We start from the raw sequence: 20,846 nt of genomic DNA, 5'->3' as shown, positions 1-20,846 counted from the left end.
GCTGTGTTTGAAGGGCAGCTCCTGGTCCAGAAGGAATGGGCACTGGGGTCAGAGTTCATCTCACAAGCCTGGCATCAGAGAGCCCTGGGGGTTCACATCCAAGCTTGTCATCTGGCCTTGGGTGAGTCACTTTGTCCCAGTTCCACCCGGCAGCTCAAGACTGGAGGCTGGAGCCACCTGAAGTCTCCCTCACATATCAGTGGGGCCTGGCACACACACACACACACACACACACACACACACACACACGCACGCACGTGGGGCCTCGGCCGCCTCACAGCGTGGCGGCTGGTCTCATCGGCAAGCCTGCCCCGAGCCTGAGAGCCAGCCGGGAGCCACGTTGGTTTTGCTGCTCTCAGCTTCAGAGTAACTCAGCGTCGCCTCTGCTGCCTTCTCTGTGAAGGTGGTCACCGAGTCCCCACCCAGATTCCAGAAAGGAGAAAGCAGACTTCCCAAATTGAGGGGACCCAGGGAAACTGTGATCCCCCACAGTGACCTACACAGATGTCCCTCTGACGTTCAATCCCTTTTGTACAGAGATCTATGATTGCATGAAAAAAAAAAAAAAAAAAGATGAAAAGTGGGGATGGGAAGAGAGGCAAGTGGGGAATGTACCTGAAAGAGGAAAAAGGCTTTTAGGTTGGGACGGGGCCACCATCAGGACCATCTACTCTCGGTAACCAGCCAGCTTCGGTGTTCTCATTTCTGAGATGAGAATGAAATGAGTTAACCCATTGAAGGGCCGAGTCTGCCACATAGTCAGAGCTCTGTTACTCTGAGCACTTACAGTGAGCTGTCCTGACCTTGGTTTGGCCCCGCTGCTTACTGCATCATGACAGGATCCCTTAGGTATCTGAAAATAGGTAAGCATCCTCCCTGACCCTTTCGGAGAGAGGTACCATCCATAGCAGCACACCACAATAGAGCACACAGGTCCCCACGCACAGAAGAATTTGGAAAAGAGGATCCAGGGCCTCAGGGCATGAGGCTTTAGTTGTCACTTACCCTTCACGCCAGCATCTCTCAGTCCAGACTCCACCTGCTCACCATCCTGAAAGGGCTTAACGGGTATCTTCCCCAGTGGAAGGTCAGAAGTCCGCAGGTCCTTTCTTCATCTGCAATACACGGAGTTGGCCGTTTAGTGTCTTGTATGCATTTTTTAAATGCCACAGGGCTTCCCTGGTGGCTCTTTGGTAAAGAATCCGCCTGCCAATGCAGGAGACACGGGTTCAACTCCTGGTCTGGGAAGGTCCCATGTGCTGCTGCGCAAATAAGGCCATGAGCCGCAACTATTGAGCCTGTGCTCTGGAGCCCGGGAGCTGCAATTAACTGAAGCCCATGAGCTCTGGAGCCCTAGCTCAGCAACAAGAGAAGCCATGGCAATGAGAAGCTTCCAAATGAAAACCAGAAAAAAGCCCGAACAGCAACGAAGACCTAGTGGAGCCAAAAACAAACATAAAAATTTTTTTAAATGCCACAAAAACCACCCAGGGACTTGCCCATCACTTGGCTGGGAGGGGTTGCTGAAAGCTAAGGCACAGTCATCCTCGGTGTCTGGCGGGGGCAGGGTGGATCCAGGAGCTGCAGATACCAAAACTCACCGTGCCTAAGTCCCTTATTAAAAGGGTGCAGTAGTAGGTGAATGAAAGTGGCCCCATATTGGTGGTTCTGTGTCCACAGATTCAACTACTGTAGACCCAAATTTTGCAAAACTGAATCCAAGGACGCAGAGGGCAGGCTTACAGGATGGAGGGCAGACTGTACAGCTAAGAGCCTTTCCTTCCTGTTTTGATCCCTTTTCCCACCTCCTGGTCAGGTTATGAACAGGGGACTTGCCTTACCAGAATGTTGTTTATATCCCTATGCTGATGCTCAGATTTCTAAAATTCCAAATAGTCTTCTGTGGTAAAAAATAAAAGTAACTATAAACAAGGATTCTGTCTTCTCCATCAATCAAGTGACAATTTGTTCCTTTACCCCTTGCATTACATCTGTTGCAACAATTTAGAGTCCTGCAATCTGCAAGTGTAGGATTTGGAGATGAAACTAAGTGCAATATGAAATTCTCAAATGACCCCGTATCTTTTTTGTCCTGTCAACACCCTAGCCTTTACAGAATTACGTAAGTCCATGAATGCAGTCATCTTGCTTACAAACAAACAGAAAACAAAACACAAACACTAAATCAAGGCTCAAGTTTCCTTTAGCAACCTAAATATCCAGACAAACAAATGGATAAAGAAGATGTGGACTGTAGCCCACCAGGCTCCTCTGTCCATGGAATTTTCCAGGCAGGAATACTGGAGTGGGTCGCCATTGCCTTCTCCAGGGGATCTTCCCGACCCAGAGATCAAAGCCTGGTCTCCTGCACTTCAGGCAGATCCTTTACCATTTGAGCTACCAGGGAAGTCAAGGATGTGGTACATACAATGGAATATTATTCAGCCACAAAAAAAGAATGAAAAACCTGCAGCAGCATGGACGGACCTAGAGATTATCATACTAAGTGAAGTAAGTCAGACAGAGAGCCGCCATCTGATACCACTTGTATGTGAAGTCTAAAAACATAATATAAGTGAACTTACTCACAAAAGAGAAACAGATTCACAAATATAGAGGACAAACTAATAGTTACTAAAGGGGAAAGGAGGGGAAAGGGATAAATTAGGAATTTGGGATTAGCAGGTACCCACTACTACATATAAAAATAGATAAACCACAAGAACCTACTGCACAGCAGAGGGTATTCTATTCAATACCTTGTAATAACCTATACTAGAAAAGAATCTGAAAAGGAATATGTATAACTGAATCACTTTGCTGTATACCTGAAACTAACACAACATTGTAAATCACCTACACTTCAAAAAAAAAAAAAGAGTATGTTACTTGAATCTTAAAAAAAAAAAAAAAGGTTGAAAAGAACAGGCTGCCAATGGATTGTGCCAACAGTAGTTAAGTGTCAAAAGAAAACATTGTTCCATAATCCTAGTAAATTGGGAAATGAGGAGTTACACAGAGTAAAACAGGTTACTTTGTTGCAAGATTTCTAGGGTCTCTCTCTAAATACGACCTGGAAGAGTTTTAAGTATGTTCCAGCTCCTATCTTCCAAATTTTTCTGCCCAAAGAGCTTTTGTTGTGAACACCTCAGGGTCACTGGCATATTTTTTCTCCCTCTCTTTTTCTTTCCTTTCTTCCTCTCCTTTTCTTTAATTGTCTTAGGAAAAGGTGTTGCCATCTCTCTCTCTCTAGAGGAAAGGCTAGAGAGGATGCTACAAAGCAAACTGTGCCACAGCCATCAGAGGAAGACCCCTGATAGCTGGGCCATCCAGTAGAGCAGCCTCCAGCCCTGCGTGGCTATGGGTCACCCGAGCCGTGCAGAGTCCGAGTTGAGATGTATAGAAAATAGACACCAAGTTTTGAAGACTTAGTACAAAAAAGTAAATTACCTCATTAACAATTTTTTACACAGACCTCATGTTGAAATATTTGATACACTGAATTAATTAAATAAAATATATTATTTAAATTCATTTAACCTGTTTAACATTTTTTTTAATATAACCACTAGAAAATTTAGAATGACATGTGGCTCCCACTACATTTCTATTGGACAGCATTTCCCTATGGAATAGCCCTCAAGGCCTTCCTGGCTCCTGGCACACCAGAATACAGTTGGTGTACTTGGTGTCTTTTGAATACACACATACACAAAGACACACACACACACAGAGAAACACACAAAGACACACACATGGAGGATGCTTAGCCTAAAACCCCTTGTTCTTTGATGCCAGTTCCTGCTACAATCCAAGCTTTCTCTTAAGCTCTATCTCAAAACAGAGCAGGTCACGGCTGGCATGTATGAAGAATTGATGACACTCCAGGCACTACAGCATGTACTATCCCCCTGATGCTCTTAAGCCATCCCAGCAGCTGCATGAAGAGACTAGCAACAGATTCTCAATTTACAGCAGGACAAAGTGAAATGACCTGGTTTTGTCGGATTGGGCTTCCCTCATAGCTCAGCTAGTAAAGAATCCACCTGCAATGCAGGAGATCCTGGTTAGATTCCTGGGTCAGGAAGATCCGCTGGAGAAGGGATAGGCTACCCACTCTAGTATTCTTGGGTTTCCCTGTGGCTCAGCTGGTAAAGAATCTGCCTGCAAAGCGGGAGACCTAGGTTCAATCCCTGGGCTGGGAAGATCCTCTGGAGAAGGGAAAGGCTACCCACTCCAGAATTTTGGCCTGGAGAATTCCACGGACTGTAAAATCCATGGGGTTGCCAAGAGTCGGATATGACTGATCAACTTTCACTTTCACTTTAGCACCATGAGCTGCTCATGGCAAAACCCAGACTTGTCATCACTGTCCCCACCTTTAACCCCCTTGGCGGTCCTCACCCCCTCCCCACGTCTGCTCTGGGGTCCCGGGTATCACGCTGCCTCACTCCTTTGAAGCCTCGCTGCACTTGGTTAATACATCTGAGTTTACATACATTTCCACAGCATGAATTACTACGTTGTACTATTACAATCTCAATTTTGTCTGATCCACACAGTTTTCTCTGAAGACCAGGATGAACTCTGCTCTTGCTTGAGTCTTCACAGAAAATGGCACTTTGGGGCCTCTGTGACTGTTTGACTAATATACAGAGTATTATATATTATACTTGAATGTCCTCCTCTCACAACCTTTTACAAATTATAGACTTTTGCTGGTGAAAGGGGAATAAGGGAAATTGATGTGGACGCCCACTGCTGACAAGCAGAATAAAATTAGGGGCAGGGCTTCCCTGGTGGTCCAGTGGTTAAGAATCCACCTGCCAATGCAAGGGACACGTGGGTTCGATCCCTGGTCAGAGACGATCCCATGGGCAGCAGAACAACAAAGCTCACACACCTTGACTACTGAGCCGGAGCTACCTAGAGCCTGTGCTCTGCAGCAAGGGAAGCCGCTGTGATGAGAAGCCTGCGCACTGCAGTTAGAGAGTAGCCCTTGCTTGCTGAAACTAGAGACAGCCCATGTGCATCCGTGAGGACCCGGCACAGCCAAAAATAAATAAGAATCACGACCTGAAGTACCTCAAATCACTAAAAATTAGAAAGAAACTGGGGGCCAAAGAGAGCAGCTGAGTGTCTGTGGTTCCCTCCGGCAGGACCACCTCTAAATACCTTCGCAGTTTCTCTCTTTCAGCTCACACTGTCAGTTTGACCCTATCCTTAACCTTGTCCCCAGAAGGCATCCTGTCCCCTACTTCCCTGACCACAGAAAATTGCCTGAGAAGAAACTGATGGGGGAGGGAAGGAAAAAAATGCAAGGAATTAGGAGAGTAATTACGGGTATTTCCAAAGCAAGAACATTTCTGGTAAGTTTAGAAGACTCTCATCCTTTAGCTACTTTGTTGTCAGAAATGGGCACCCCCAAAAAAAGTCAGAATGAAGATCCCCTAGAAGTTACAGTATCTATGAAAAATAAGGATTCAAATTTGTTATTTTCTATTCCCTTTCCAAAGACTTTTGTGTAATGGAGAAATTTTAGATGTTTCCAATTGCTTTAAAACAGACTTACTGCTTAACTTTCCTTATGCAATGATCTCAGTTTTTCCCTCAGAAGCCAGCTTGCCATGACTTCATGAAATTTTTCTCACTTCCGTGGAAAAACATCCAAAGACAGGGCACACCTTCTCTTCTGTGGATCATTTTATTCTAATACGTATTCTTGCAAAGGATGAGCCAAGAATCCTGTTGCCCTTTGATGATCTAAACCTTCCCACTGTACTAACTCACTAAATTAGATTCTTTGATCTTTGCTTAAATATGTAAGATTAAATTAAATAAGATCAACAAGATTGTTTTGAATAATCTTCTCAAATAGGTTCATTGTTTTGGAAACATTCTCTCATCTTCAGAAATGACCAGCAGGTCTAGGAATGCATATATATCCATGATAATTCTCTAAGCATTTCTATTTCTGTCCTGCCAGTTAAGGAAAGGGGCCAGTAAGAACATTTGTTTATTCATTTTAATGAACATTTGCTGGATTTTGCTCAGGGTCTCAGCTGGACACTGCAGGGACACAAACAGGGTCCTGTTTTGAAATGTGGGGATCTCAAAGGGATGCAGAAGATGAGGGTAGTTTCAATCAGGGGGCAGGAAGAGAGGCATTTTAGAGAAAACCACTTGGTCAAAAGCAGATGTGCCAAGGTCAAAGGATTAGGATCGTCGTTGGCCGTGGGAGGACTGGGGAAGGAAGCAGATAGGCAGCCCAGGAAAGGGCCTGGACCAAGGGGAGGGGGCTTCCACTGTACAATGTAAACACAGCAAAGCTACTGAAACCTGTTGCAGGGTGGGCTGCTGGAGGTGGAAGGGCCTCTTAAGGCAAATAATGAAGGCCTGAACTATGGACTACGACCTTGAACTAGGCAAGGTGGTACCTGACACGAGAGCTGTTACGGAAGACTGCTGCTGTATATGAGGAAGCTCTAAACAGGCCCCCAGAGAGGACAATGAAGCCTTGAAAAGCAGCTGGTGTGGGCGGGTAGAGGATTAGTACATCTTTCGATAAGCTGAGTCTAAGTTGAAAAGTCCAGCGCTAGTTGAAAAATTAAGAGTAAATGTGTATTTCTGTTTCAGGACAGAAAGTCCCCTCCCCGCAAACCCACAGACATACAAATCTGTGTATATCTCTACACACAGATAGAGCGCAAAGGAAGAGTAGTCACAGCCGCCCTTGTGATCAACAAAGCCAGGGGTCAAGTTTCCTGTGTGGGAAGCAGGCATCCTGACCACTGGCCTTACTAAGACGAGAGGAATTGCCGGTGTGAGTGGGTGTTGGATTTTTTTTTTTAATATAAGTTTTTTTATTAGAGTATCAGTTCAGTTCAGTTCAGTCACTCAGTCATGTCCAACTCTTTGTGAGCCCATGGACTGCAGCACGCCAGGCCTCCCTATCCATCACCAACTCCCAGAGTTTACTCAAACTCATGTCCATTGAGTCGGTGATGCCATCCAACAATCTCATCTTCTGTCATCCCTGTCTCCTCCTGCCTTCAATCTTCCCCAGCATCAGGGTCTTTTCAAATGAGTCAGTTCTTCGCACCAGGTGGCCAAAGTATTGGAGTTTCAGCTTCAGCATCAGTCCTTCCAATGAATATCCAGGACTTATTTCCTTTCAGACTGACTGGTTTGCCCTTCTTGCAGTCCAAGGAACTCTCAAGAGTCTTCTCCAACACAGTACAGTGGGTTCACAAAGTAGTAATAATTTCTGCGTATACATATATCCCTTCTTTTGGGGATTTCCCTACCATTTAGGTCACCACAGAGCACTGAGTTCCCTGTGCTATTCAGTTATCATTAGTTATTTATTTTATACATATTAATGTAATACATCAATATCGCTCTTCCAATTCACCCTACCATACCCCCCTCCCCATTTACCCCTTGGTATCATATATTTATTCTCTATATCTATGTCTCTGTTTCTGCTTTGTAAACAAGATTGTCTGTATTTAATTTTTTCAGATTCTACATAAATGCAGTAATATATTTGCTTTTCTCTTTCTGACTTTTCTCTTTCTCTCTTTCACTCCATATGACAGTCTCTAGGTCCATCCACGTCTCTGCAAATGGAATAATTTTGCTCCCTTTGCCATCTAGTCAAGGCTATGGTTCTTCCAATGGTCATGTATGGATGTGAGAGTTGGACTGTGAAGAAGGCTGAGTGCCAAAGAATTAATGCTTTTGAACTGTGGTGTTGGAGAAGACTCTTGAGGCCCTTGGACTGCAAGGAGATCCAACCAGTCCATTCTAAAGGAGATAGGTCCTGGGTGTTCTTTGGAAGGAATGATGCTAAAGCTGAAATTCCAATACTTGGGCCACCTCATGCGAAGAGTTGACTCATCGGAAAAGATTCTGATGCTGGGAGGGATTGGAGGCAGGAGGAGAAAGGGACGACAGAGGATGAGATGGCTGGATGGCATCACCGACTCAATGGACGTGAGTTTGAGTGAACTCCGGGAGTTGGTGATGGACAGGGAGGCCTGGCGTGCTGCAATTCATGGGGTTGCAAAGAGTCGGACACGACTGAGCGACTGAACTGAACTGAATATTCCACATATATATGCAACACATCTTCTTTATCCATTCGTCTGTTGATGGACCTTTAGGCTGTTTCCATGGGTCTATGATTATTTCGCTTTTGGATGATTTGGTCTGAGGTTCTGGAGGGCAAGGGGTGGACTGCACAATTAGGAATAAAATTCATCCCAACCCTCTCTTTGAAGTCACTTCTCTCTATTGCGACCCAGGATATTAGACAATTTGTTCACCATGCAGCCAATGCAGGAGCCACCCAACCTTGGGCTTCATCAGAAAGCTTAAGACTGGTACCCATGTTCTCAGTTCCTGCATTTATAAGGGTTATTGAATTCAAGGACAAGGTAAACAATTCTCCCAAGAATTCTCGTGTTACTTACTTTTGCAAAAAGCAGTAGACATTTACAAGGTACATTTAGAAAGCAACCTAATTCTTCTTAAAAGAGACATGTTCTGGGCTATTAATGTCCTCTTTAAAAATCTTCCAAAACAAAACTACTGAAAAAGGCGCTAGTAGTAAAGAACCCACCTGCCAATGCAGGAGATGTAAGATATACGGACTCAATCCCTGGGTTGAGAAGATCCCCTGGAGAAGGGAATGACAACCCACTCCAGTATTCTCTCCTGCAAAATTCCATGGACAGAGGAGTCTGGCGGGCTGTAGTCCATAGCACCGCAGAGTCAGACGTGACAGAGCAACAGACACACACCCACCCATACACAAGGGATTAGGCTAGTTACTCCTCCTCTCCTTTCTTCTGACATTCTACTCATTCTGGATATCCATCACTGCATAACAAATCACACAAGACTTGGTGGCTGAAAACAACCAGCATTTTATTATCTGGTTTCCGAGGGTCTGGAATTCAGGTAGGGCTCATCCCCTAAGGTAATACAGTGTTACTTCTGCCACATTCTACTGGTTACAAGTGAGACTCAAACCTGCTGCTGCTGCTGCTAAGTCGCTTCAGTCGTGTCCAACTCTGTGTGAACCCATAGATGGCAGCCAACCAGGCTCCCCTGTCCCTGGGATTCCCCAGGCAAGAACACTGGAGTGGGTTGCCATTTCCTTCTCCAATGGATGAAAGTGAAAAGTGAAAGTGAAGTCGCTCAGTTGTGTCCGACTCCCAGCGACCCCGTGGACTGCAGCCTACCAGGCTCCTCCATCCATGGGATTTTCCAGGCAAGAGTACTGGAGTGGGGTGCCATTGCCTTCTCCAGACTCAAACCTAGCCAGATGCAAAGGGAAGAGAGTAGAGGTCACCCCTGAATGGGGTGGGAGGACAAAGAAAACAGGCACAGTGGTGATGGTGGCGTGTCTGTCTTTAGAGAAATACAGTGTCCCCCAGCCTAAAGTTAGCTTGTACAGCAGATGTCTCATTTAAGGAAGCCATGGACAGTCTTGTTTTCTAGGTAAATCAGACAAAGCATTTCTAAGCTGTTTGTAACACAGAGGAGGGGAAGGAAGCATCAAATCTGTGGTTTGTTTTTTTTTTTTTTAGTCCATATGCAACTTTAATTTAAGCTCCAATACTGTGGTCACCTGATTCGAAGAGCTGACTCATTAGAAAAGACCCTTATGCTGGGAAAGATTGAAGGCAGGAAGAGAAGGGGATGACAGAGGATGAGATGGTTGGATGGCATTACCGACTCAATGGATGTAAGTTTTAGTAAACTCCTGGAGATGGTGAAGGACAGGTAAGTCTGGCGTGCTGCAGTCCATGAGGTCACAAAGAGTCGGACACAACTGAGCAACTGAACAACAACAGCAGCAAATGCAACTTTAAAGAATATAACACTTGGAAAGCACTTTGTGAACTATAAAATACAGCCGAACTTGTGGTCGCTCAAAGCAATTTGGAAACGTCTCTGAAGTTCTATATCTCTGAAATTCTGACATATTATCAACGGAGATGACACTCTCCTTGGCAAGTTTTATCTACTTAACAAATACCACTTGAGCCACCCTAGGAAAGTGTTTGGGTAATTCTTAGAGTCCTTTTTAAATAGAGAACTTGGAAAGTAAAAACCATCACCAAGACTAGCCTTTTAAACTGTTTCTCCTTGGAAGAGGCAGTAAGTACAGCTGTGGGCAAGCAATATTTGCCTTGGGCTGCGATTTAGGAAAGAAAGTACAGCAAAGTAGGAGCCAGGTGACCGGTCACTCTGCTCCCTCTGGAAGGGATGGTCCCATGGACATCCCAACACAAGTCCATTCATGGACGCTGAAGTTTATTTCTTCTAGGTTCAGCCAACTCTCATTTCACATCTTCCTGGGTTTTGTCCATTTTAGCTCTGATTTTTAAAAATATCTTCGATTCAAGGTTGACATATATAAACATATATGTGACAAATCTATATATATGACAGCCTTGAGTCAAGAATTTATAAAAAGAAAATGCTTATCTCAGGATATTTAATAATGTTGGAAGGCTGTTTGCTATTATCTTCTGTTTTGGGGTTTGTAGATGTGTTTATGGAGAAGGAAATGGCAACCCACTCCAGTATTCTTGCCTGGAGAAGCCCGTGGACAGAGGAGCCTGGCAGGCTACGGTCTAAGGGGTCGCAAGAGTCGAACACAACTTGGCGACTAAACCACCACCACCAGGTGTGTTTAGAGAGGGGTGAACATTTATCCCCTGAAGTGTTTTGATTCCCAAACTGTTTTCTTCTGATTGCAGCTCTGCGCCTGCATTGCCTGCCACGTTCTGTTCTTTTTGTAATGGATTTTCTTTCCTGGACCAGCAGTGAGCAGATACAGACAAGGGCCTCGGGTGGCTAACGAGGTTTCTCGAGTCCCATGCGCCCTCTGCTGTTGACTTGGTGAAGTGCCCTTTCTTTACTGCAGAGAGCGCTTCTGGGCGAGGGGGATTCTGCTATTACAATAGTCTTCTTTTTTTTTAAATCTCTGCAGGACTCCTCCAATTTTACCCCATTCGTTGTACTTGCTACACATTATCTACAAGAGGCAATGACCTTTCAGGGTTCCCTTCCTTCTGTTTTGAAGCCTTGGGTCCCACATGCATTCCAATATTTCCACCCAGGACAGGTCTAGGGGTGATGTTGTCTGGTTTGGGTCACCCCACACTCCCTAGAGTCCTGTCCTTTGCTCCAGATTTTCTCTGCTGTCTCTGCCCAGTGCTCCTGACAGGGATGGGCTCAGAGACGCCTGGCTGGACTTGGGTGTTTATCTCATTACTCACAGGAAGTCCTCCCCCGGTTTCAAACCCCACTTACTAACTCTGTGACTTGGGACAAGCTCTCTTAACTTCTCAGAGCCTGTGTTTACTTGCCTGTAAAATGGAATCAAGGCACTGCTCTCACAACACTGTTCAGGGTCCCTGAATGGAGTCATGTCCATAAAGTTTCCAGCACGGTGGGACCTGTTTTTCTTTTAATCACAGCCTTTTCAAAAATTCTCATCAGAAAAACTCTATTCAACTCAGACTTTTTTTTTTTTTTTTTTAAATCATAACCACCCTTGGAAAAAAACAAAAAATGACATCTAGGAGCAAAACTATTTCTTTTCATTCCCTGAATCCAGCTCCTCTGGGATCACTGTTATTCTCAGACTTTTTAAATGTAACATTGTCCTCTGTGATTTCAAGAGCAAAAGGAGCAAGATGATGCTGTTTGGTTTTCTGCATTTTTGAAAAAACTAGAAAAAGATCAGTTTGAAATTAAAGTAGCCAACAGACCAGAAGCAACAAACTTTCAAAACAAAATACCAAATGGCCAAAAAAAAGTCAGTCTTAAAAGTACAATTTACAAAATTGCATATCTCATAAAAACAAAAACATGAAATGCCTTTCCTTCTAGATTAGACTGTTTTCTCTCGAGAAAGAGGAGGAAAAAAGCAACCAATGATGTGAGATTAAAATAAAACATAAGTGTTATCCATCCCAGCAACGGGCTTCCCAGGTGGCTCAGTGGTAAAGAATCTGCCTGCCAATGCAGGAGCCTCAAGTTCAAACCCTGGATCCAGAAGATCCTGGGGAGGAGGAAATGGCAACCCACTCCAGTATTCTCACCTGAGAAATTCTGTAGACAGAGGAGCCTGGTGGGCTATAGTCCACGAAGTCACAAGGAATCAGACATGATTGAGCAACTGAGTGCACGCACACACACACACACCAGAAACATCTAAAGAAATGGCCCACAGGGCATCAAATGTGGAGTGTGTGAGTTGTAAAAACTTGGGCACATAAGTTAACTTCTCTAGGACTCAGTTTCCCCTCCTGAAAGTTAGGTGCTATGAGTCAACAATTTGGGGGTCTTTTGTTATCTGAAGTTCTTTGTCTATATAAATGCTCACAAAATTTAATTCACCATCTTGTCTGAATACCAATACTGCACCTGTTTTACAACACCTCTCGGGGAAGCACGTTCATGTAGATAAGCCCCAAATTTGTAAATGCCCGGGGCAGTAATACCCCTTGCATTTCTAAAGCTGTCTCTTTAGGAAATAAAGTCTCAAAGGAGACTTCATTTTTCCTCCCCCCAAAATAAAAATCTACTCAGCAACATCTCAGAGACATGATTTTTTTCTTTTCATTGAAAATATAGCTTCTATAGTATTATTTGCCTTTCTGGGAATTTCATTCGATTTGGAGGAAAATAATACCCCGTAAGACTGGATTGTAGCACATGTCACTTGTAATCAGAGATTCCAAGCCTCCCAATATTCAATTATGTTTTTGTCTGTTTTTAAGGGTGAAATCTGACTTTAAAAAAAAAGTAAAAGCCTAGGGATGTCACAAAGCAAGGCTTTGCTCTCCCTGAGCATTTTCTTTGTTTATTCACAGTAGTCTTAAGTCCATGTGGAATGACAACTGCACCAGAGCCATGAAAGATTTCATGTGAATAGGAAATCCCCCATCACAAAGAAGGTTGATTTTCAGCTGGACACAAATGCAAAGTTAGAGAAAAATATTGGCAAATGTTCCTGCTTAAGTCAAGATGCTGCAGTTTCATATCTGCTGCTGCTGCTGCTAAGTCACTTCAGTCGTGTCCGACTCTGTGCGACCCCATAGACAGCAGCCCACTAGTCTCCCCCGTCCCTGGGATTCTCCAGACAAGAACACTGGAGTGGGTCACCATTTCCTTCTCCAATGCATGAAAGTGAAAAGTGAAAGTGAAGTCGCTCAGTCGTGTTCAACTCTTCGCGACCCCATGGACTGCAGCCTACCAGGCTCCTCCGTCCATGGGATTTTTCCAGGCAAGAGGACTGGAGTGGGGTGCCATCTAGCCGACAATTTATAAAAGCCTCTTTAATCCCTATAGTGTCATTTTAAGGTAACTGGAATGCAGGATTTAAAATTTCATGTGCAGAAGAAAAAAACGTGTGAAGACAGCAGAGCTCAGGTTTCAAACCACCTTTTCCTTGGTGACACTGGGCTACAGCACCCTGGCTCTGCACTGGGGCAGAGACCCAGCAGACAGGCGAGCAGCAAGCCAAGGCAGCAGGCGCCAGGCGAGGTGGGAATGGGGAGGAGTTCCCTGGGCTTCGAAGGGAAGCAGGTGTGTGAACCTGGCCACCAGTGTGGGGGTCAGCCCCACTCCTGCAGTTATAGCTCAGTTAGAGCTCAGTTAGAGCTCCCTTTGTCATCAGTGTCCTTCCCTGACCAGCTTCAACAGGATTTCCACAGCCTCTGCCGGCATCCTCAGTCCTTTTATAGGCTCTGCATGCAAACAGAATGAATAAACAAAAAAACCCCAAACCCTCTGCCATTCATGATGGAGAAATGAGGATTAAAAAGCACTCTCCTCTTGTTTCTAAGATCAGAATTAAAGGTGCCCATTTTCATCACTTCTATTTAACACAGTACTGGAAGCCCTAATCAAAGCAACCAGCCAAGGAAAAAAAAATAAAAGGTATCCACTGGAAAGAAAAGAGTAATCTCTGTTCAGAGATCACATAATCGTATATTAGATAATCCTGAATATTCTACAAACAATTAGAACAAAGAAAGAATCCAGCAAAGTTGCAGTGTACAAAGTCAACACACAAAAATCAGTTGTGTTTCTATACCTTTAAAATGAATACAAAAAGTAAATTAAGAAAATAATTCCACTTACAATCACATTAAAAAGAATATAATATGTAGGAAAAAATTTAAATGTTGCCAAGGGGGCAAAAGACATACTCTAAAAACTAGAAAATGTTGCTGAAAGAAATTAAGACGCAAATAAAGAGGAAGACATCCAGTGTTTATGGACTAGGAGACTTCATATTGTTAAGACAGCAATACTAACCAGATGAAATGCAATCCCTAAGAAAATACCAATGCCAATTTTTTGCAAAAATTGAAAAATTCATCCTAGAATTCATATAGAATCTCCAGAAACCCTGAATAGCCAAAACAACCTTGAAAAAGAAGAACAAAGTTGGAAGACTCACACTTCTTGATTCCAAAACTTACTATAAAGCTACAGAAATGAAAACAATGTGGTACTGGCATAAAGACAGATGTGAAGGACAACAGATTAGGACGGAAAGCACCCAAATAAACCCATGCGTATATGGTGACATACTTTTCAATGTGGGTGCCACGATGGTTCAGTGAGGAGAGGCCTTATAACAAAGATCTTTGACTTTCCTAGCACAAAGACTCAGTGCTAGGAAAACTGGATATCCACACGCCAAAGAATGCAGTTGGCCCCTTAACTGATACCATATACAAAAATTAAAACAGGCCAAAGACTGAAGTGTAAAAGCTAAAATTATGAAACTCTTGGAAGAAAATATAGGAGAAAAACTTCAAGATATTGAGTCTGGCAGTGATTTCTTGGTATGACACCAAAAGCACAGACAACAGGAAAAAAAAAGAGATAAATTGGACTATATCAAAATTAGAAACATGTGTGCCCAAAAGGACACACGCAATTAAGTGAAAAAGCAACCCACAGAAGGGGAGAAAATATTTACACAGCATGTGTCTGATAAAGGATTAATATCCAGAATACAGAGAGAACTTCTACAACTCAATAACAAAAACAAACAACTAGGGTTAAAAATGGCAAAAGGCTTGAGTAAATATTTCTCCAAAGAAGATGTACAAGTGGCTAACAAGCAAATAAAAAGATGCTCCATGTAACTAACCATTAGAGAAAGGCAAATCAAAACCACGAAGAGACACTATGTCATCTATTAGAATGACTATTATCTCCCCTGCCCCCAAAAACCCCACAAAAAACCAAAATAACAAGTGTTAGCAAAGATGTGGAAAAACTGGAACCCTTGTGAACTCTTGGTGGGAATGCAAAATGGTGCAGCTGCTATGGAAAACAGTATGGCAGTTCCTCAAGAAATTAAAGAATTACCATAGAATTACCATATTATCTACGGTAATAGAGTATCTATGGTAATAGAATTACCATATTATCTATGGTAATAGAATATCTATGGTAACAGAATTACCATATTATCTAGCAACTCCACTTCTGGGTATACACCCCTAAAACCTGAAGACAAATATCTCTTTTAAAGAGATATTTGAACATGCATTTTCATAGATGCATTATTTACAACAGTCAAGACGCAGAAGCAACCCAAGTGTCCACTGATAGATGAACGGATAAACAAAATACGGTATTACATACAATGGACTAAATTCAGCCTTTAAAAAGTAGGAAATTCTGACACATGCTACAGTATGGCTGAACTTGGAGGACATCATGCTAAGTGAAATAAGCCAGTATTTCACGTGGTAAGTACACAGTGGCATTCATGCAATATGACGTAGGCTGATAAAACAAATGCTGTAGTATCCCACTTATACGCAGTACCTAGAGTTGTTAAAATCAGAGACAGAAAGTAGAATGGTGAATGCCAGGTGCTGGAGTTACGGTGTATTGGGTTTTTCAGTTTAGAAAGATGTGGAGAGTTCTGTGGATGGATGGTGGTGATGGCTGTACAAAAATCTGAATGTACTTAATGCTGCTGAACCGTGCCCTTAAAATGGTTAGGATGGTAAATTCTGTTATATATACTGGAGTGGGTAGCCTTTCCCTTCTCCAGGGGATCTTCCCAGCCCAGGGATCGAACCCAGGTTTCCCACATTGCAGGTGGAATCTTTACCAGCTGAGCCACCAGGGATACTGGATTGGGTAGCCTATCCTTTCTCCAGCAGATCTTCCTAACCCAGGAATCGAACTGGGGTCTCCTGAATTGAAGGCGGATTCTTTACCAACTGAGCTATAAGGGAAGCCAAAATTCTGTTATATTTCACAACTAAAAGAGAAGGAAAAAGCTATAACCAGTTTGTTAGCTGAAATTCTTTTTGTTAATTAAAGATGAGAATTTGGCGGTCCAGCAACAACCCAGCCTTACAAATAAAAATAGAAGACAGGTAAAGGCAGGGTTGGGCGGGGCTGGAGCAGTGCACCTCGGCCCTCAGCCCACGACTGCCTCCCTTCACTCCCTTTCCTATTTCATCAACTCGCTGCAAAAAAATTAATGATAGCCTTTAGGGCACAGAAAGGATGCAGGCTTGAGGATACCTAGGAAACTGTTTAATGAACAATAAACATCACAAAAATATTTGTGTATTTCTATTTCAGAGGAAATTGTGCAACCAGATTTCCTGGGTATTTTTCTACAGCCATGGGGAGGGGGAGGATCAGACAATGGTGGGGGGGGGGTCAGGGGTCACAGGCTCCTGGAGGCACTGAGTCCCACACCCACCCACACCCTCCATCATGAGACAGAAAGTTCCTCAGCCTGCTGACTCTTGAGAATCAGGCTCTGTCCATGGATGGCACCTGGGGCCATGCTGTCCAGCCCTGATTAGGTTGACCTTGAGCAGGTCAGGTCACTGGTGCTGTCCAAGCCTCCATCTTCCCCATGTCAAACAGGTATAAGAAGACTACCCATCTTTAGGACTGGCAGGAGCAGATCTGATAAGACATCACATGGACTGTGCAGACTCAGTAAAGGTCAGTTCTCACCAGGACTCCCAGGATGGTCAGCCCTCAGGATTCTATCGACAGGCTCCTGCCAAAATCAAGTGGTTTCTTCAGTCTCAATGGAGAAGTCTCCAGCCTTTCTCCATCAGACTCGGAAACCCTGAACCCTGTGTTAGAGGGCGCCACATGTGAAAGTCCTGAGTCCCAACTGCCCAAGGGGCTCTGTCTGCCGGGAAGACAAGCAGCTAAGAGAAATGAACCAGCATCATCCCTTGAGCTGAAACATTTTCAGCCTATGCACATCCTCTCATATACTTTATTTTTTACTGCACTTTGATGCGGCACATGGAGGCTTCTGGGATCTTAGTTCCCTGACCAGGCATCAAACCTGTACCTCCTGCATTGGAAGGCAGATTCCCAACCACTGGACTGCCAAGGAAGTCCCCCGTCCCATATACTTTCAGTCATCTCCAGGCTACTTATGATGGCTAATACAAGGGAAACAGTTGTGAATACAAGGCAAATGCTACAAAACAGTTGCTGTGTGCTAAGTCGCTTCAGTTGTGTCCAGCTCTTTACGATCCCATGGACTGTAGCCTGCCAGGCTCCTCTGTCCATGGGACTTTCCAGGCAAGAATACCAGAGTGGGCTGCCATTTCCTTCTCCAGGGGATCTTTCCCACCCAGAGATTGAACCCAAACCTCTCACGTCTTCTGCGTAAGCACTGGCAGGCAGGTTCTTCCCAGGCGCCACCTGGGAAGCCCAAATAGATGCTGGTACAGCAAATTCAAGTTTTTGTTTGGGGGGAGTTTCTGGAATTTTTTTTTTTTTTTTAATGTTTTCTATCCGCAATTGGTTAAATCCACAAATGCAGAACCAGCAGATAGAGGGCAACAATAACATCCTCCCCCTCACAAGATATGAAGATGACCTGGACTGGGGCGATGGCCAGGAAGACTCAGAGAAACACAAAATGGGTACCACACCGGTTCATTTCAGGGCCTGAGCCATGGGACTCAATAGCACTTTGAAAGAATGCAAGGGTTTCACTCCCATCTAACCTCTTTTCTAGGATAGGAATGCTTTTCTCCGGGCACTTCCAATTCCTTTACACGCCACGGTGGCAGCAGACCCGGGGCGGGGGGGGGGGGGGGGGGGGCGGAGGGGGAGGTGGGTAATGGCTTTTTCCGTCTAAATATTCCTCTCCATCTTCTGCAATCTTGGGCTTCTTGATCTTTTCCCCACTCCTCTACTTGAAAAAATATCGCTTTTATCACATGTTGCTCCAAGAAAAATACAATGTGCCCAGAGCACATTCCTGTCTGACTTCCTCTGGAAACACAAGTCAGGGTTGATTCCACTCACGGTGAGTGTTCTCACCCATCTTCTTGAACAATCCCAAGGCTCTCTCCCAGCTCAGTGCTCTCTTCAGTGCCTGGCTCAGGGGGGCAGGGAGGGAGGGGCAAGGGATGCTGGAGCCTGTTCAGATGCAAGATGAGTTCAGAAACCTGAGTTCTGCCCGCACCAGTCTTCTGGGGGAAAAAAAAGAGTAGAGATCTGCAGAGATCCCCAACTCCTGCCCTGGCAAGACAGTAGTGGTTCCACGGGACAGAACCCCAGGGTTCCAACAAAGGAACTGCCAAGGTCATGGTGTTGATCAGGGGGAAAGCAAGGGCAGGTCCATGAGTTTTGTACAAAGCTAAATTTTTATATTTTTAATAGGCTGTGATCAGCATCACTGCACTATTTAGGGATCTGAAAGTTTTACTACTCATTTCCCCAGTCAAGTCATTTGGTCTCTACCTATCCTGAGTCAGCAGAATGAGAAGCGGGTGGTTCATTAAGGGTCAGCCTCTCCAGGGACCCAGCACCATGGCAATCGCTGAAACCACGGCGGTGGTTTAATGGCCAGCACATCTCCAAACCAGCAGTCAAGACAGCAGTCTGCCTGTCATTTCTTTAACACTTCTCCTCCCATTCTCAGCTTCCATCCACTGCTGGGAGGGTGCTGAGAACTCCCTACCCTAAGAATGAGGCAGGAGGGCAGGAGAGAGCTGATTCCTATCGGGCACTTTGACCACAGAGTAACCACTCACCACTGAGAATACCCGACTCTACTTCTGACCATGTGAGCTGGTCACACTTCCTGCTCATTTGATCAGTTTCCAACTTTACATCCTGCTATGGGTTGAATGATACCCCCGCAGAAAGATCAGTGAGAGACCTGATCCTCAACACCACACTGAACGGGCCCTTTATTTAGAAATAGGGTCCATGCAGATTTCATCAGGTTAAGATGAGGTCTTTGCTGCTGCTGCTAAGTCGCTTCAGTCGTGTCCGACTCTGTGCGACCCCATAGACAGCAGCCCACCAGGCTCCCCCATCCCTGGGATTCTCCAGGCAAGAACATTGGAGTGGGTTGCCATTTCCTTCTCCAATGCATGAAAGTGAAAAGTGAAAGTGAAGTCGCTCAGTCGTGTCCGACTCCTAGCGACCCCATGGACTGCAGCCTACCAGGCTCCTCTGCCCATGGGATTTTCCAGGCGAGAGTACTGGAGTGGGGTGCCATCGCCTTCTCCGATGGTCCCTAATCCAATATGACTGGGGTCCTTATAAAAAAGGGAAATGTGAACACACACATGCAAAGAGAGGGCCATGTGCAGACCCGGAGAAAGGACTCTGTGGGAGGGTGGGAGCGGAGACTGGAGCCCTGTGTCTGCAGGCTGAGAACTGCCCGAGGCCACCCGAAGGCAGGAGAGGAATCCAGACTGTACCGTCCTTGGCACCTTCAGAGGGAGTCACGGCAGCCCCCAGAAATCTAATATATCTCAGTATTTTCACTAAAAGATGCTCTGGAGATGTGATAGGATGCTGCTAAGCGCATAGGTCTTGGCATTTGACAGACCTTTGTATTTTGGCTTCCCCACTTTTGTGCTGTGTGACCACAAACATTACTTAACCTTTCTGTGCCTTGGGTCTATGATCTGAAAAAAGAGGGAAAATAAAACCACTTGCTGTGTCCCACAGGGACAATACATGAAGCAACCATCTCATGCATTGAGATGAAGGCGTTCGGTGACCCTGGCTGGTGTGACCGTCAGTTGGGATCTTGAAGTCCTTGTCAGTGGAAGCTCATATCTCCTGTAGCCCATGGCGTGCTCCATGGTCACACGACCCTGCATTCAGGAAGGCCCCACTCTTGGTTTAATGCTCTGCTGACACCTTCTTGAAATTAATAATTTTCGACCAGGGGCCCCCATTTTCATTTTGCCTAAGTGAAGTCACTCAGTCATGTCCGACTCTTTGCAACCCCATGGACTGTAGCCTACCAGGCTCCTCTGTCCATGGGATTTTTCATTTTGCCATTTTCATTTTGCCTGGAGCCTCGCAAATTATGTACTGGTCCTGCCTGGCCCCTCCAGTCACACACGTGGGTTGAAAGCTTAAAGTCCCTGGTGTGTGCAGGAGAGCGTCTTCTTTAGAAGTGAAGCAACTCTTCGGGGTTGGGAGCCTTTATTAGCTTTAAGCATCTTTATCCCTCAGCCCATTGCTCAAGTCTTTCTGGAGGCTACATTCAAATATCCCAATGTCTTTCAGTTAAGTTCAGTCACTCAGTCATGTCTGACTCTTTGCAGCCCCATGGACTGCAGCATGCCAGGCTTCCCTGTCCATCACCAACTCCTGGATCTTACTAAAACTCATGTCCATCGAGTTGGTGATGCCATCCAACCATCTCACCCTCTGTCATCCCCTTCTCCTGCCTTCAATCTTTCCAAGCATCAGGGTCTTTTGAAATGAGTCAGCTCTTCACATCCGGTGGCCAAAGTATTAGAGTTTCAGCT

General features: G+C 44.8%; 1 protein-coding gene across 4 annotated transcripts in view; it reads right to left on the bottom strand.

Moving 5' to 3' along the window:
• The window catches only part of RIN2 (Ras and Rab interactor 2), a 208,165-nt gene that overhangs the window by 174,317 nt on the left and 13,002 nt on the right, over nucleotides 1–20,846 (bottom strand). For all 4 annotated transcript variants that reach the window (XM_025000743.2, XM_025000742.2, XM_059892716.1 and 1 more), the window contains exon 2: nucleotides 1,006–1,115. The gene's annotated coding sequence lies outside the window, so the exon portion shown is untranslated. The remainder of the gene's footprint in view (nucleotides 1–1,005; nucleotides 1,116–20,846) is intronic.

The sequence above is a fragment of the Bos taurus genome, chromosome 13 (genome assembly GCF_002263795.3).
Source record: "Bos taurus isolate L1 Dominette 01449 registration number 42190680 breed Hereford chromosome 13, ARS-UCD2.0, whole genome shotgun sequence".
Classification (NCBI taxonomy): Eukaryota; Metazoa; Chordata; class Mammalia; order Artiodactyla; family Bovidae; genus Bos; species Bos taurus.
The sequence above is the reverse complement of the archived record's forward strand: the minus strand, read 5'-3'. Positions and strand labels throughout refer to the sequence as shown.